This window comes from Petaurus breviceps, unplaced genomic scaffold (assembly GCF_028583685.1).
Source record: "Petaurus breviceps papuanus isolate PSGF00001 unplaced genomic scaffold, PetGlider_PUasm1.0 118, whole genome shotgun sequence".
NCBI lineage: Eukaryota > Metazoa > Chordata > Mammalia > Diprotodontia > Petauridae > Petaurus > Petaurus breviceps.
Window position 1 is genome coordinate 16,238,309 of NW_027185616.1, and position 15,672 is coordinate 16,253,980.

General features: G+C 41.1%; 1 long non-coding RNA gene across 1 annotated transcript in view; it reads left to right on the forward strand.

Moving 5' to 3' along the window:
- The window catches only part of LOC138160174 (uncharacterized), a 31,628-nt gene extending 23,403 nt beyond the window's left edge, over positions 1 to 8,225 (forward strand). The window contains exon 2 of the long non-coding RNA XR_011168101.1: positions 6,385 to 8,225. This is a non-coding gene — a long non-coding RNA (uncharacterized lncRNA). The remainder of the gene's footprint in view (positions 1 to 6,384) is intronic.
- Positions 8,226 to 15,672: the final 7,447 nt, after the last annotated feature.

Genomic DNA, 15,672 nt, shown 5'->3' on the forward strand with positions numbered 1-15,672 from the left:
CCTGGATCCTGGCCTTGGTTCTGGCCTCCTGACTCTGGGCTCCTGGGCTCCTGGATCCTGGCCTTGGCTCTGGCCTCCTGGGCTCCTAGCTCCTGGGCTCCTGGCTCCTGGCCTCCTGGCTCTGGGCTCCTGGTCTCCTGGCTCCAGCTCCTGTCTCTGGCCTCCTGACTCTGGGCTGCTGGGCTCCTGACCTTGGCTCTGGCCTCCTGGCTCCTGGATCCTGGCCTTGGCTCTGGCCTCCTGGCTCCTGGATCCTGGCCTTGGCTCTGGCCTCCAAGTTCTGGGCTCCTGGGCTCCTGCTCAGAAGAAGCTCCACCACCACAAGTTCTTAGGACTCAGTTCTCCATTCTTCTGTAGCTGCTCTGCCACCAGATCTCGGTCTCAAGGAAATTCTGCCTGTGCCTCTCTGGGGCTTTTCTTAGATACACAGCATTACCTACTTCCTTCAGCCAACCCCTTCCTGTTACATTAGTAACAGGAGACAGGAGTTCATACCTTCTGTTCCCCCAATCAGAGGCTTGATCAGTTACTAAGTGTTAAGTACCTGCTGCCTTTGCCAACACAAAGGGATCTTCAAATTCAAAATTACATTACCATTATAGTCAGAAGGGAAAGCCCTGGTCTTGGAATCAGGCTTTTATCTAAGGAAAGGGCAGTTAGAGATATCAAGGAAAACAAGCCTCTTAATGAGTTCAATTGCCTTGAATAATATGGCATAACAATGGGGACCAGTTCAGTTTTCAAGTTTTATTGAAAAGTAATAGAGAAACTTGGGAGAGGAGTGATAAGTGAAGAAGGGGAGAAGGGGACCTGATATACAAGTTAGACATATATACATATTAACATAGAACAAAACTCAGGCAAAGATAGCATTGTATTGGGAAGCACAGGAGCATGGGTCCATTCAAACGGGAAGGCTTGGTCCCATGGGAACAGCATGTTTCCAGGGAAGAGAAATGTAGTCCGAGGGAAGGGAGATACACTCCACAGTACCCTTCTGAGAGTGGGATGCTTAAACCTTGACCTTGGTGGCTGCCTGATGATAATTTGCATGTCAGAGTTTAGGGTACATAGGGAATTTTTGAGGTGCACAGGTATGAGGGGAGAAAGACAGATTGATCGTTGGCAAGATATTATTTTTAGATATATAGCTGTATTAACCTTAAAATGTTACTGTCAATATTTTTCATTATATAATTTTATAGCAATAGTTTCCATACATAGATTCTATGAACTATATCCTCTCTTAAGGTGAGACTGTCATGGTGGCCTCAAGACCACTAGACTTTTTATTAAAACAATGCAGTATCTGTCACATTGTCAGTGTTTAATAAATGCTTGTGGATTTGTTGACTTGGTGATCTTAATTTGCCCTTTCATGTTTAGTAGGATTTGTAGCTGGTGCTGAGAGAACCTGGCATGGCAGATTCCTGTTTCAGGGATATATAGGAAGTTAAAAAGCACCATTCCTCTGCAGACCTTTAGTTTGACCTGGAATTCAAGGCTACTTTGGTGCCACATTCTGTCAGTTTCCTAAAAATACTTTATTTTAGCTTTTTTCTAATCCAATTCTTCAGGTCTCTAACCAGTAGATGAGGATTTATTGTGATAGATTTCAAAGGTGGTTGCCATGGTAGAGCCTGGTTAGACTCAGATTTACCTGGTAGATCTCCAAGCTGGTTGCCATGACCATATCCCACTCTATATGCTTCCCTCTCTGTGGTTTACTTCGATTTCTAACAGAGTTGAATGTATCCTCTCCACTATTCTGAAGGAGGCTTTTAACAGCATTAACACATCTCCCACTGTTTGCAAACACTCCACACCCTATACCCCAACCCTGAACCATCTCTCCTTAGATGATCTTAGGAAATTAATTTTTTTTCTTTAAAGAAATGTTGGGAATCCATACTGTACGCTGTCTATTATTACATCATTTATAGAGAGTGTTATGAAGTGGAAAGGGCCATGGATTTGAATTCAACTTACTTGGGTTTGAGCCCTGGCAATGCCACTTATGAATTTATCAACTTTGAAAAAGCCGCTCAAACTTTCTGAACTAGTTGTAAAATGGGGTCATAATATCTGCACTAGCTATCTCTTAGGCTTGTGATGAGAATTATAGAATCTTAGAAGTTGGAAGGAACCTAAGAGGTCCATAGGATCACAGAACTAAAAGGGACCTCAGAGGTCATTTAGTTCAACTCCCTTCTTTTACAAGTGAAGAAACTAAGGCTATTGGAGATTAAATGATTTGGCCAAACTCACGCAGGTCAGGGACCAGATTTGGAAAAAAAAAAAAAGGTATGCCAACTCTAGAATCCGGTCACTTTCCACATGCTGTTCTCTCAGTTCAACTTGTCCTTGAAGAGGAATCCCCTGATAGTGGTCTAGTCTCAAATAAGATTTCTCTATTAATTTATTTATGAGATATATAGTACTATATAAAATAATAGAATTTCAGAATTAGAAGGGACCTCTGAGGTTGTCTGATTTAATGCATAACTCTAAGTGGTCATCCAGCTTCTGCTAGCAGATTTCTAGTGAAGGGAAACTCACTGCATCTAAAGGAAGTCAAATCCACTTTTAGATAACTCTGATTGTTAGCAAATATTTCCTTGTGTCAAGCCTAAATTTGTCTCTGCAGCTTCTACCCATTATTGCCCCCTCCCTTCTCTTCTCAAGGTCCAAGCAAAATAAGACCAATACGTCTTCCATGTGACCACCCTTCAAAAAGAATGTCTCTGCTAAATCTTCTTTCACCAGGCACAACAGCTCCATATGTTCCAATCAGTCTTCATATGGCATGAACTTGAGGCCATTCACCATTTTGATTTGGATTGGATCTAGCTTATCAATGTATTTCTTAAAATGTAGCATCCCAAACTGAACTCAGTAGTCCAAATGTAGTCTGTCCACAGCAGAGTCCAGAAAACCTATCATCTCCCTAGTTCCAGACATTATACCTCTCTTAATGAAACCTAAGATTTCCTTAGCTTTCCTGGCTGTCATATCATTCTGTTGACCCACAACAGGCTTGCAATCTACTCTCTACTCCCTCCCCACCCCTACCAAGAATTCTCCCCCCACCCAGATAAATGTCTAACTACCCATCTTTTCCTTGTGAAATTGCTTTCTTGACCCTGAGGGTAAGAATCTATGTTTATCCATATTATATTTCCTCTTAATTGATTCAGTTTAATAGTCTAGCCTATCTATTATTTTGGATACTTGCTTTGTCATTCTGTGCCATTGCCTGTTCTTACCAGGTTCGGGTCATTTGCACATTTGAAAGATAGCTGTATGTAAGGAGGATTTTGTTATCATTTTAGAGTTAGTTTCTCAGGATCCATGGCTATGGCAATGTCTAGTTTCCAGATGCTAGATAACAACTCTCAGAATAATCCCAATGATTCTAGATAGTAATTCCTGGAATCACAGTGACAGACAGTTCTATTGAGGCTGTGTTGTGAGATATGGGGGTGACATAATTTATATTTACTACACTGTGCAAAATGATGATATTGCTAAATTTAACTTGTGAGCTTAACGTTGGCAAGATGCCTTCTTTGTCTGTTGCCCTATAAAGCAAGTGGGCACTGGTCAGGAAGTGGGGAAACTATGGGTAATGCATAGAGGAATGCAGGTACCTGCCCCAACCAACACCATTGAGGCTTGAGTGGATTTAGGAGAGTGCACAAGCTGTGCCTGTCTCAATTGACCCCATCGAGACATAGTTACCCCCCCTTCTCACTGGCCCCTGAGAGAAGAGTGATTAGGGAATGCTATAAGAGCTGGTTCTCCCATTATCATCAACCTTTCTGAGAAGATTAGTCTAGAATAAAGCTGATTATTAACCCCTCTGAAGGTTTCTGCCTGTCTGACCAGATCAAGAGTGAACCTGTTACAGCCTGGAGTCTGAAAACTCTAGTGCCTCCTGTGCATTGTTTGTGAAAAAATGGCTTTATCCAAATCATTGAGGAAAAAAAACAACCAAAACCCAAACCACCCAGCATAGAACCAAGTGAGGATCCCTACGGTACCCTACTAAGTATTTGCTTCCAAGTCGACATCAAACCAGTCTTTGATCCTAACCATTTGACAAGTTTCAAATCTACCTAATTCATGTATCTTTTCCAAAAGAATAGCATAAGATTCTTCATCAAATATGAAAAAAAGAGTAAACTATATCTATAATATTCTCGTGATCTAGGAATCCTATTAAAAAAGAAATGCCTACACCAGCATGCCCTGTTCTTGATGAATCTATGCTGGCTTTTGTTTTAATCACTACTTCTATTTCTAGATGTTCATGAACTAGCCTTTTAATATATTCCAGAATTTTACCAGGAATTGACGTCAAGTTCACTGGAGTATAGTTTGCAGATTCTATTTTCTTTCCTTTCCCTATTTTTTTTTAAAAGCACCATATTTCCTCTACTCTAGACTTCTACTATTCTCTACAATCTTTAAGAGCTAACCAATAGAGACTCACTGAGACCAGTTATTCCAGCACCCAAGGAGTTAATTCATCTGGGCATAGTGACATGAGCTTATAAGGGCAGTTAGGTGCTATTCTTGTCTCTTTGTTTTGGGGATCAACTCTTATCCATTTTTTATTTCTATCCTTTTCTGTCTAAAAATCATTCTGTTTGGTGAAAAGAAAAATCAGTTATTAGGGCCACTCCACAGGGTCTCTATCATTGGTTATCATCATCCCAAGTAATTATTGGGAGTAATTATTAGTTCTGCTTTAATACTGCAAAATGTCTATGATTTTATGGTGTGGATACTCTTGCTATGGATACACTTGCAGCTTTCTTAGACAATTAAATGACCTTCAGGGGTGTTAGAAGATCACTTATTGACCAACTTTGACCAACAAAGGGTGATGAGTCTTTTTGAACTCAGCTAGGTTGGTTTTCCAGCAATAGGTGGTTACTAGACCAATTCTCTAAGCCTTTATAGCTTGATTGTCAGGGAACTCAGTCACATAGATAAGTTTTTGGAACTTGTTGTTTTCTCCTTATGTAGCTTGGGCCATTTTCACCAATACTGTTATCTACAAGGGAATTATGACCTGAAAAAAAAATAACTCCCTGTGACTTTTTCTTGACTTTCTTGATCAGAATTCTGTCTGTTATATTTTCTAGGTTGTTGTGGAGGGGTGTGCTGGGTAAGCTTCAATTACAAATTGCTCAATGAATAGCATATTACAATTAATTTTGGGGCAGCTAGGTGGCACAATGAATATAGCACTGGCCCGGGAGTCAGAGGCCCTGAGTTCAAATCCAGCCTCAGACACTTAACACACTTACTAGCTGTGTGACCTTAGGCAAATCACTTAACCCCAATTGCCCTGCCTTCCCCCCTCCAAAAAAAGAGCAAAACAAACAAGCAAACACCCACCCCCCCACAATTAATTAGATTTAGGGAGGGGATTGGTGGTGGCCTATGGTGGGGTTAAGGCCATATTGTGTGGCTAAATCAGGACATGTCTGCTGTTCGGTGGGGCCCATAAGGAAGTTAGGATGTTGGGGCTGCGGACAGCTTTACAGCTTTATTACGATTCTGTCACTTCCACAACCATTTTTCCATCTCTTCCGCTCTCTGCACATCTAGTTCAGATCTGTGATTTCATTAGTTCCAGGAAGTGGGAGACAATGTGGTACTGTGGCAAAACAAACAAAAAAAATGGTTCTGGAGTCAAAAGATCAATGTTCAGATTCTACCCATGTAACCCTAGTAACCTCACTTTTCTCAATCTTGAAGTGAGAGGGTTGTATTAGAGGGCTACTAGGGGACCTTCTGGCCTTGAGTCTCTAATTCTGTGATTTCAGTATGGAAACTCCATACACTTATAACAACCCCTCTGTAATCTAAAATCCCAGAGAATCATTTGAGGGTCCTGAGGGGTTAAATGATGGGCCCAACCTACTAGGTCTTTATGACATTGAGGATGGCTCTCTATTCACTATGATAAGTTGTAATTAAATTATAGGTAGGCAATCATCTCTGGTGGCCACAGTTTCTTTTCTTTTCTTAATGTTAAATATGTCTAATCTGGCTTGACATTTACTTTATGAAGTGCTAACCTAGGAGATGTTTTAGAGCAGAAGTTCTTAACCTAGGGCCAATTAATTTGCTTTTAAAAAATCTTGATGACTATATTTCAACATAATTGGTTTTCTTTGTAATTCTATGTGTTTTATTTTGTGTATTTTAAACATTAATCTGAGAAAGAGTGCAGAGAGCTTACCATGCTGCCAAAAGTCTCTATGATACAAACAGTTAAGAACTCTTAGTTTGGGACATTTCCTGTAAAAGTCAAAATTAGGGAGAAAAAAGGGCAGAGGAAATGACTGGTCTTTCTTTTCTTCACAGGTTGAAAAAGTCATAGTGACAAATATGAATGGCAAATGTAACAGCACCATACAATCTCATACAATCAAGACAAACACCCTTTCCAGTTATCTGTTCTAACCTACTTCTTCCTGTTTAAAAAAAAAATGAAACAAAACAATTAAACACTATACTTCCCTTGCAATTTGATCCAGCTGATTGCAGTGGTTGCTTTCCAGCCTTTCACTTGATTGCATCAGCCCCTGTGATAGGACCAATGATTACCAAACTGCAAGTACAAGAGTTCTAACTGCTAAAAAAACAGTTCAAGAGGGCCTCAGTTTCCTTGTCTGTAAAATGAAGAGCATGTAGCATAGGTCCCTTCCAGCACTCAACATATGATCCTTTCAGCCTATGAATTTTTTCTGATGCCTCAGAGTTCATGTTAGAGGCTCTGCAATAGATTTCTGTTAGTATTACCCTTAAAATCTTTCTCCCCTTTAGCAGGTTTCTCCTTCTGCACAGGGACTCTAGTAATGCTGCCCAGAAAGCAGGCATGATTTTGCAATGCGATCAACCTCTTTTGGGAGATGTAAGCAGCATCTATGGCAAAGAAAAAGGGAGTGGGGGGAGGAGGGAGGAAGAAGGGATGACATTTCCCTTGGCATTTGTATGAATGCCTTGGCACTGTCAAGCTCTATGGCATGATTTTAAACAGAGAACATTCTGCACAGTGATTTTCATTGTAAACCAAATGCCCATGACGTCAAACTTCCAAAATCACTTTCTAGGAAGTGAACTTGCAACTCCCTGGGAAAAATCCTGTTCCTGTAGTAGCTATGCTAGTTGTCTGTTATGTGGGATAGGTGGCAGAGCCCTGTTATAACACAGCTCATTATGTTCTGGAGCTACATGTCTCGTGGAGTCATGAGAGAAGGATCGGGAGACGGAAGACCCAGGATCAAACCCCACTCATACCATGTACTGCCTGTATGATGCTGAACAAGCTTTCTGGCTCTCAGTTTCCTTGTCTGTGTGATGAAGAAGTTGGAATACAGCAGAGGACTTCTGAGGTCCCTCCAAGTTCTACGTTTATTTTTCTATGAAAGCCGTGATACAACCTGATTTACCTTCAAGAATAATGTTAGTCCTTTCTATTAACACCAGGGATTACCCTGGTAATAAAAATATCTTTATTTATTTATTTTTTTAAAGCAATCAGGGTTAAGTAAGTTGCTCAAGGTTACATGGGTGGGTGCTAAGTGTCTGAGCCCAGATTCAATCCTAGGTCATCCCAACACTGGAGCCGGTGCTCTTACTCGCTGCCCTACCTGGCCGCCCCTAAAATATATATTTATTAGAAAAATATCCTGGTAATAAAAGATATCTTCAACATTTTTAAACTTTTCTGTAGTGGACACTCTTCCCCCCCCCTGTAATGCGAATGTAAATTTTAAAGATCTTCCCTGCCCCTAGGCTAAAGTGCACCAGAAGCCTGGGGAGGGAGGCTTGTTTTTCAGAAGATACTTTTTGATTGGCCAGTGGGTCAAAAAGGTTGTTACATTCTCTGAGCTAGGAGAAGGCTATATAAGCACTGATGTGTAGCTTTGTTTTGGGACTCACTTTGAGAAGTGTTCTGTGATTTGATCTGAATACTGGGAAGCCGTTGTTGAGAGTCCCCCGGCTTTGAAAAACCCAGAATGTGGAAACCCAGATGTTGACTGGGTATGGATGTAATGGTTGGACAGTTTGGAAATCTGTCTACTTGATGTTTCTGTCTTGATAATTATGCCTGAATACTTTGAGGTTCAGGGTGCTGACCTTTTCTCCTGAACAAGGTAAACGATATATGTCTGACTGATTAAAGTAAGCTTGTTAACCCATTTTGAGTTGCTTTCCTTTAACAAAGCAGATCCAAGAACCTGTGGTAGCTGCAAACCCTGAGGACGCTTGGGGTGATTGCTGCTACACCCCCCCCCAAATCCTCTCCTTTTTAGCACTGATTTCTTGGTTCCCCTACGGGTTTGATTCCTTCTCAGACTCTTTATCTTGCTAATCTTCCATCTCCTACCCTCTAACTTCTTCTTCTCTCTTTCTACACTCTCTCACTTGATGATTTCATTTGATCCCATAGGTTTAATTGTTATCTCTATGCAGATATCTCTGAAGCATAGTCAGCCCTATTTTCTCTGGTTAGCTCCAGCCCAAGGACCTATTGAACATTTCAAATTGGAAGTCCCATTGGCATCTCAAACTCATAACATAAAAGGCAGAACTCATTATCTTTTCCCCAGAACACACCCTGCTTCTGAACTTCCTTATTTGTCAAGGACACTACCATCTTTTCAGTTACCCGGGTTCACAACCAAGTCATTGTCCTTGAATCATCACTCCCTCTCACCCTGAGTATCCAATTGATGGTCCAATCTTGGCTTTTATACTCATGTTGCAGTTTCATGGTGTGTTGTAGGCTTGTCTCAAAGAATTCAGAGCCAGACCACCTCTAATCCAAGTACGGGCATTTATTGAGATTGACGCCTCTCATGAAGAGTGCTAAGTTCCAAGAGGAACCAGCAACTTCAGAGAAAGCAAGATGGACTTTTGTAGGGTAAAGATGAATAACATAACATCACATAACATAACATAACATAACATAACATAACATATAACATAGCATAGCATAGCAACATAACATAACATAACATAAATTATGAATATTAAAGAGGCAGGAAGGGTTTGTCAAGGGATCAGGTAATAGAGGAGGGATCCCTTCTGTGGTTTGGCAGACAAACATCCTGGTTGCGCTACCCTCTAATCGGCTAGCTATTGTGGTCCTGTCTGATCAAGATGGGTAGTTAGGTATTATGGTCTTGTCTTGGGCTAAATGGATGATGTGATGTGGTTGAGTACAGGAACATACCTGTTCAAATATGTAAATTGGATCTGGGGACAGTGCCTAGCTAGGGGTAGTGGCTAGTGAGGGGTAGAGGCTGTATTGAGTCTGGGGGCCAATGGTGTGGTTATAGTCAGATTGTGTGGTTAAATCAGTACATGCCTGCTGTTCAATGGGGCCTATAAAGAAGTTAGAATGTTGGGGCTGGGGGCATTTTCATTAGGATTCCATCATTTCCACAACCTTTCTTGCATTGCTACCCATCTAATTCAGTACTCATCACTCCTACTTGGGCTATTTAGTAATTTTCTAATGGATCTACTGGCCTCAGATCTCTCCCCTCTCCAACCCATCCTCCACATAGCTGCCAAAGTGATTTTTTTTAAGTGTGAGTTTGACCATGGCATTCCACTAATCAAAGAATTCCAATGGCAAGTTGACCAAAAATGAAAAATGTTGGAAGGTCTGTGGGAAAATAGGCATATTGATACATTGTTGGTGGAACTGTGATTGTTCCAGCCATGTTGGAAAATAATTTGCAACTATGCTCCAATAGTTATTAAATTATAAGTACTCTTTGATCCAATGATACATCTACTAGGTCTATTCAAAGATTAAAAATAAAGAAAAAGGACCTATGTGTACAAAAATACTTATAGTAGCCCTTTTGAAGTGGCAAAAAACACCCCCCAAAACAAACAACAACAAAATCAAACCTGCAACCCAAACCTGGAAACTAAAGAAGTTAAGAAAAAAAAACCTATGGTAGACCTTTTGCCTTTTGAAGTAGTAAAAAACAAGCAAGCACACAAAAACCCAAGCCCAGAAACCTGTCATATGAATATAACGGACTACTACTGTGCCTATAAGAAATGACAGTTTCAGGATAACTTGGGAAGACTGGAACTGATGCAAAATGAAGTAAGTAGGACTAGTAACACAAGTTGTACAATAGTAACAACATTTTCAAGACAAGCAGCTTTGAGAGACTTAAGGACTCTGATCAATGCAATGACCAAACACAACCGTAGAGGACCAATTGTGAAGCATGCCTCTCACTTCTTGACAGAGAGCTGATAGATTCAATGTACAGAGTAATGAATACATTGTTGGATATGGTCAATGGGGGAGTTTGGTTTTTTTATGAAACATATTTGCTATAAAAGTTTTTTTTCTTATTCCCAATGGGGTGATGTGGGAGGGAGAGAAAATAGTTAATTTAAATTGTTGGTAATTGGTAAACTTAAATGTCAATATTTTAAAAATAGACTATGTGGGGTAGCTGGGTGGCACAGTGAATAGAGCACTGGCCCTGGAATTAGGAGAACCTGAGTTCAAATCCAGCCTCAAACACTTAACACTTACTAGTTGTGTGACCTTGGGCAAGTCACTTAACCTCAATTACCCTGCCTTTCCCCCTCAAAAAAGACAAAAAAAATAGACTAGGTGACTGTATATTAGTTGGCCTTCTTCTGATGAGGTGATATCTCCCTGGACATAATCACTTGCTTATGGGGACAGTTTCTTCAGTACCTAAGAGAAAATGAGAATCACCGCCAAAGAGACTAGATGGCAACAGTGGAACAGAAAATGAATGGGCAGCTTTCAGGAATTTGGTATACAGCACTGCTTCTACTCATCTGGGTTGGAATACTAGCAAACATCAAGACTGGTTTGACACAAATGATGGGGAAATCCAGGAACTGCTAAATGAAAAATGAGAATTCCACAGGGTTTACCTATAGGCTAGTTCATCCATCTCTAAGAAGGCAGTGTTCAGCTCCATCAAAAGTATAGCACAAGTGAAGCTTAGAGAGAAGCAGCATTCTTGACTCAGTAAGAAGGCAGATGAAATTCAGTTTTTTCTGATAGTGCTTTTATGATGCCCTGAAGGCTATTAATGGGCCAAAGACATAAGGTGCATCTCAACTACTCAGTGCTGTTGGAATCACATTGATTAGTGATAAGGACTTGGTCCTAGAGAGATGGGCTGAACACTTCCTTGGTGTTCTCAAGAGATCAATCAATGCTGAAACCATGGACTATTTACCTCAGATTGAAGTCAATCCTTCTCTAGCCAGATTTCCAACTGAAGAAGAGGTTTTTAATGCCATTGATTGATCTCCTGTTGCAAAGCCCCTGGTGCTAATCCTATTCCAGCTGAGATTTACAAGGTGTGTATGTGGGGTGGGGGTGGGTGGATTTCCATTGCTCATACAAAAGCTGATTGAAATTTTCCAGGTCATATAGCAAGAGAAGGTTATCTTCCAGGAGTCAAGGACACCTCTGTGGTCCATCTCTACAAAGATAAAGGAAAGAGATTGTCCTGCAACAATCACAGGGAGGTCCCTCTCTTAGTCATTGCTGGCAAGATTCTTTCCAGAGTCCTCCTTAATAGGCTGATCCTTATGGTCATCCACCTGAGAGCCAGTGTGGCTTCAGAAGGGGTTGAGGACTAGTTGATATGGTATTTGTTGCCTGACAACTCCAGGAGAAATGCCAGGAGCAGAACAGAGATCTGCACACGTTTGTGGATCTGAACCAAGGCCTTTGATACTGTTAGTCATGGGGATTTTTGGAAAATTATGTCAAATATCAATTTCATGGCAGCATGTTTTCCCAGGTATTTGATCCTGGATGATGCTATAGTTCTTTCCTAATCACCAATGGAGGGAAGCAAAGCGGTGTGCTTGCTCCCATGCTTTTAGCATGGTATTGTCAGCAATGTTGTCAGATGCCTTCAATGAGGACAAACAAGGCATCAAGATCAGCTACGTCACAAGTGGCAAATTATTTAACTCAAAAAGATTCCAAGCCAAGACTAAAGTGGAGGGAGAGTTGCTGCACGACTTTTTTGTTCACAGATGATTGTGTGCTCAATGAAGCCTCTGAAGCTGAGATGTAACAAAGTCTGGATTGATTCTTTGCTGTTTGTGCTAATTTTGGCCTAACAATTAACACCAAGAAAAGACAGGTGCCCCACCAGCTAGCAGCATGCCATCTTTATGTGGAACCATTGGTTACAGCAAGTTGAATACCGTGGGTAAGTTTACCTACCTTAGCGTTATACTTTCGAGGGATGTAATGAGGCTAGTCCATGCATTGCCAGAGCTAGCGCAGTGTTTGGGAGACTCTAAAGGAAAGTGTGACAAAGAAGAGGTATTAGACTGCCTACCAAACTGAAGGTCTACACAGACATTGTGCTGACATCATTGCTGTACGCCTGTGAAACCTAGACAGTCTGCCAGCGCCATGCCAGAAAATTGAATTGCTTCCATCTGAATTGTCTTTGGAAGATTCTGAAGATCACCTGGCAAGATAAGGTACTGGACACAGGTCCTTTCTTGAACTAAACTGCCAAGCATTCAAACTCTACTGCAGAGAGCACAACTGATGGGCTGGCCGTGTTGTTTGGATGCAAAACGTACACTTGCCAAAAAGACTGGTTTATGGAGAATTCACACAGGGCAAGCACTCACGTGGTAGTCAGAAGTGTGATAAAAGGACACTCTCAAGGTCTCTCTGAAGGATTTTGGAATTGATTGGGTGACATGGGAGACTCTGGCAAAGGACTGCCCGGCATACCCTGCCCCCATCAAAGAAGGTGCTATGCTCTATGAGCAAAGTGGAATTGAATTAGCTCAAAAGGAACCTGTGATGTGCAAATTTAGAGAATCTCCTCCCAAGGTTCACATGGACTATTTGTGATTGAGCAGTCGGAGCTTGCATTGGTCTGATCAGCCACGTCAGACACACAGTAACTTGACTCTAACATAGTAATGTCATTTTGATACTCTTTGGGAACGAAGGACAACAAATAATCAGTCAACCCCTGACTGACTGGTTCAAAACATCCTAGTGAAGACAGGAGGAAAGGAGAACAGTGTGAATCATTTAAATGCACTCAAACTAACAAGACCAAGATTATTTAGAGGCTGGCAAGGTACCACATCAGGGTACGTAGTTACCTGATGAAGTAGACAACCTAGACACGTGTAAACAAGCATTGTTTGGAAGACTGGCTCTGCTACTTCCTATAACAATAATGAAACGAGAGTGTGTCCTAGATCCTAGGCTCATGGAGTTGAGAAGTTGTAGTTGAAATAGAAGTGACTGGAATTAGAACAGGGTTCACATCTCACCTCAATTACTTCCTAACACTGAGGTCCTTTCTTGAGCTAAACCGCCAAGCATTCAAACTGTCTGCTGCAGGGAGAATGGATATTTCTTCTCTGGACCTTATTTTGTTCACATGTACGACAAAGAATATGGTTTGTAAGGACTTTAGAGGTCATGTAGTCCAAACTGCTCATTTCGCTTATAGGAATTTTTCCTATGTTTTTTTCATTTTATTTTTATTCTGAACTTAAACGCCAAATAAAATTAGTATTGCCATATATGAGTCTTCATCAGCATTTGGACAGTGAGCATAGACCTTTAGGGGGGTTCCATAAATGCTATTAAATGGTAGTTTCCTGAGCTACATGGTGAAGGCATCACAGGCAGTCCAGAGTTTTGCTTTCTTTTTCCTCAAATTAGGGATGGGGCATCCCTTAGTCTAGTGTGTGTGCGTGTGTGCAGTTGTGTGTGCTTGTGCATCCTTTGGGGTCAGTGAAACAGTTTGAGGCCCACAAGAAAGTCCATGATTATTTTATAGTTATGTCTCAGCAGTAACCCTAGATAGTTTGATCATCTACCCTAGAGACTTGACATGGTTCTCAATGAGTTTTGGGTCATTCCAAAAATGAAATGTAACCTCAAATGAGTCAGAGAATTTCATAGTTGAGAGGGGCCTCAAAGGCCACCTAGTCCAACATCTACCCAGAAAAGAACCTCCTCCACCTTCCAGACTTTGCTTAAAGTTCTACAGGGAGGAAGGACCCATTACCTCCAAAGACTGCCCATTCCCATTTGGAGATTACTGTAATTGTTAGGAAATGTTTTCCTTATGCCAGGCCTAAATTTGCTTCTTTCTTATTTCTATCCATTGTGTCCAGGTCTGCCCTCTGTAGGCCAAACAGAACAAGCCTAATCACGCTTTTACATGCCTGCTGTTCAAGTATTCAAAGCAGTTATCATGTCCTCTCATCTTTTTCTCCAAGATAAGCAGCCCCAGTTCTTTTTATCTACTAAAGATGTGTGCCATTCAGAACTTTTAAAGGAATGTGCCACAGTACCAGCTACTCTTAAACAAGTAGCCTTCATTTGGGTTTGTAACTTCCATCAAGTTTGTTGAAAAATGATAGACATATGCTTCATGAAGGGCAAGAAACAGTCTTTAGGTCCCTCTGGTTCCTAGAGCTATATCTCAAAATTTTTTGCATCAGGATCAAATAGCACAAAACAATCCCTCAAGATAGGTGTGTGTGTGTGTGTGTGTGTGTGTAGGATAGATACCCCAAGATACTGTGTGGTCACTGGGTATGGGGAGCACAATGGGTAGGACCAGGTAGTAGCAACTGGGAGGAGAAAACTGTCATCTGGTAGCTTCCCATTTTTATTAATTATTCTAACTGAGTAGGTGCTAATCTCACTTCTCAATTAATCAACCAAACTTTATTAAACACTTACTTAAAAGAGCTAGGCATTGTGCCAAGGACTGAGAATAGGAAGACAGAAATGACAGTTCCTGCACTCAAGGGACTTATATTGTATCGGTTACTTCAATGGTGTTGAAGGACTGAAAACAATGTGTCCCTCAAACTTTAGGAGCCCTCACAACTCTGTTGGTATATAGCATATAATATTGTTGTTCAGTCATTTTCAGTCATGTCTAACTCTTCATGGACCCTTTTGGAATTTTCTTGGTAAAGGTACTGAAGCAGTTTGCCATTTGCTTCTCCAGCTAGTTTTACAGATGAGGAAACAGAGGCAAATTAGGTCAAGTGACTTGCCTAAGGTCACATGGCTAGTAAGTGTCTGAAGCCAGATTTGAGCTGAAGAAGATGAGCCTTCTTGACTTTATCCAGTGTGCCACCTAGCACATCCTAGTTCCTGTTAAAGTACTAAACCAAAAGTTCATCTCAGGGAAAGCGTGCATGATCACACCTCATGAATCTCACAACATGCTGAATTTGTTCGAAGCCTTGAGAACCTCTGGGCTCCTTTGTGCTTCAGTGACCTGAATAGTAAGCCACTTTTGATTAACTGGCACTGTAGGATAAACCCACTGAAATCTTATCTCTCTCATTAGGAAGGCAGTTCACAGAGTGCCAAGAACACAGTGTCTGCCATGGGGGAGGAAGATGTGAGGGAGAATGGCACGTAGTCTCTTCATTCCAAGTCGATCTTTCTTAGGACTCTACTAAAAGCAATTAAGTATTTCAATTTGTGTTTACTAAACAATGGCATATAGGTAGGTCATCTTTCACTGTCTGGAACCACAGCCTTGAGGGAACTTCTTAGAGATCCCGTTTTCTATTTATTGTCCACTTCTG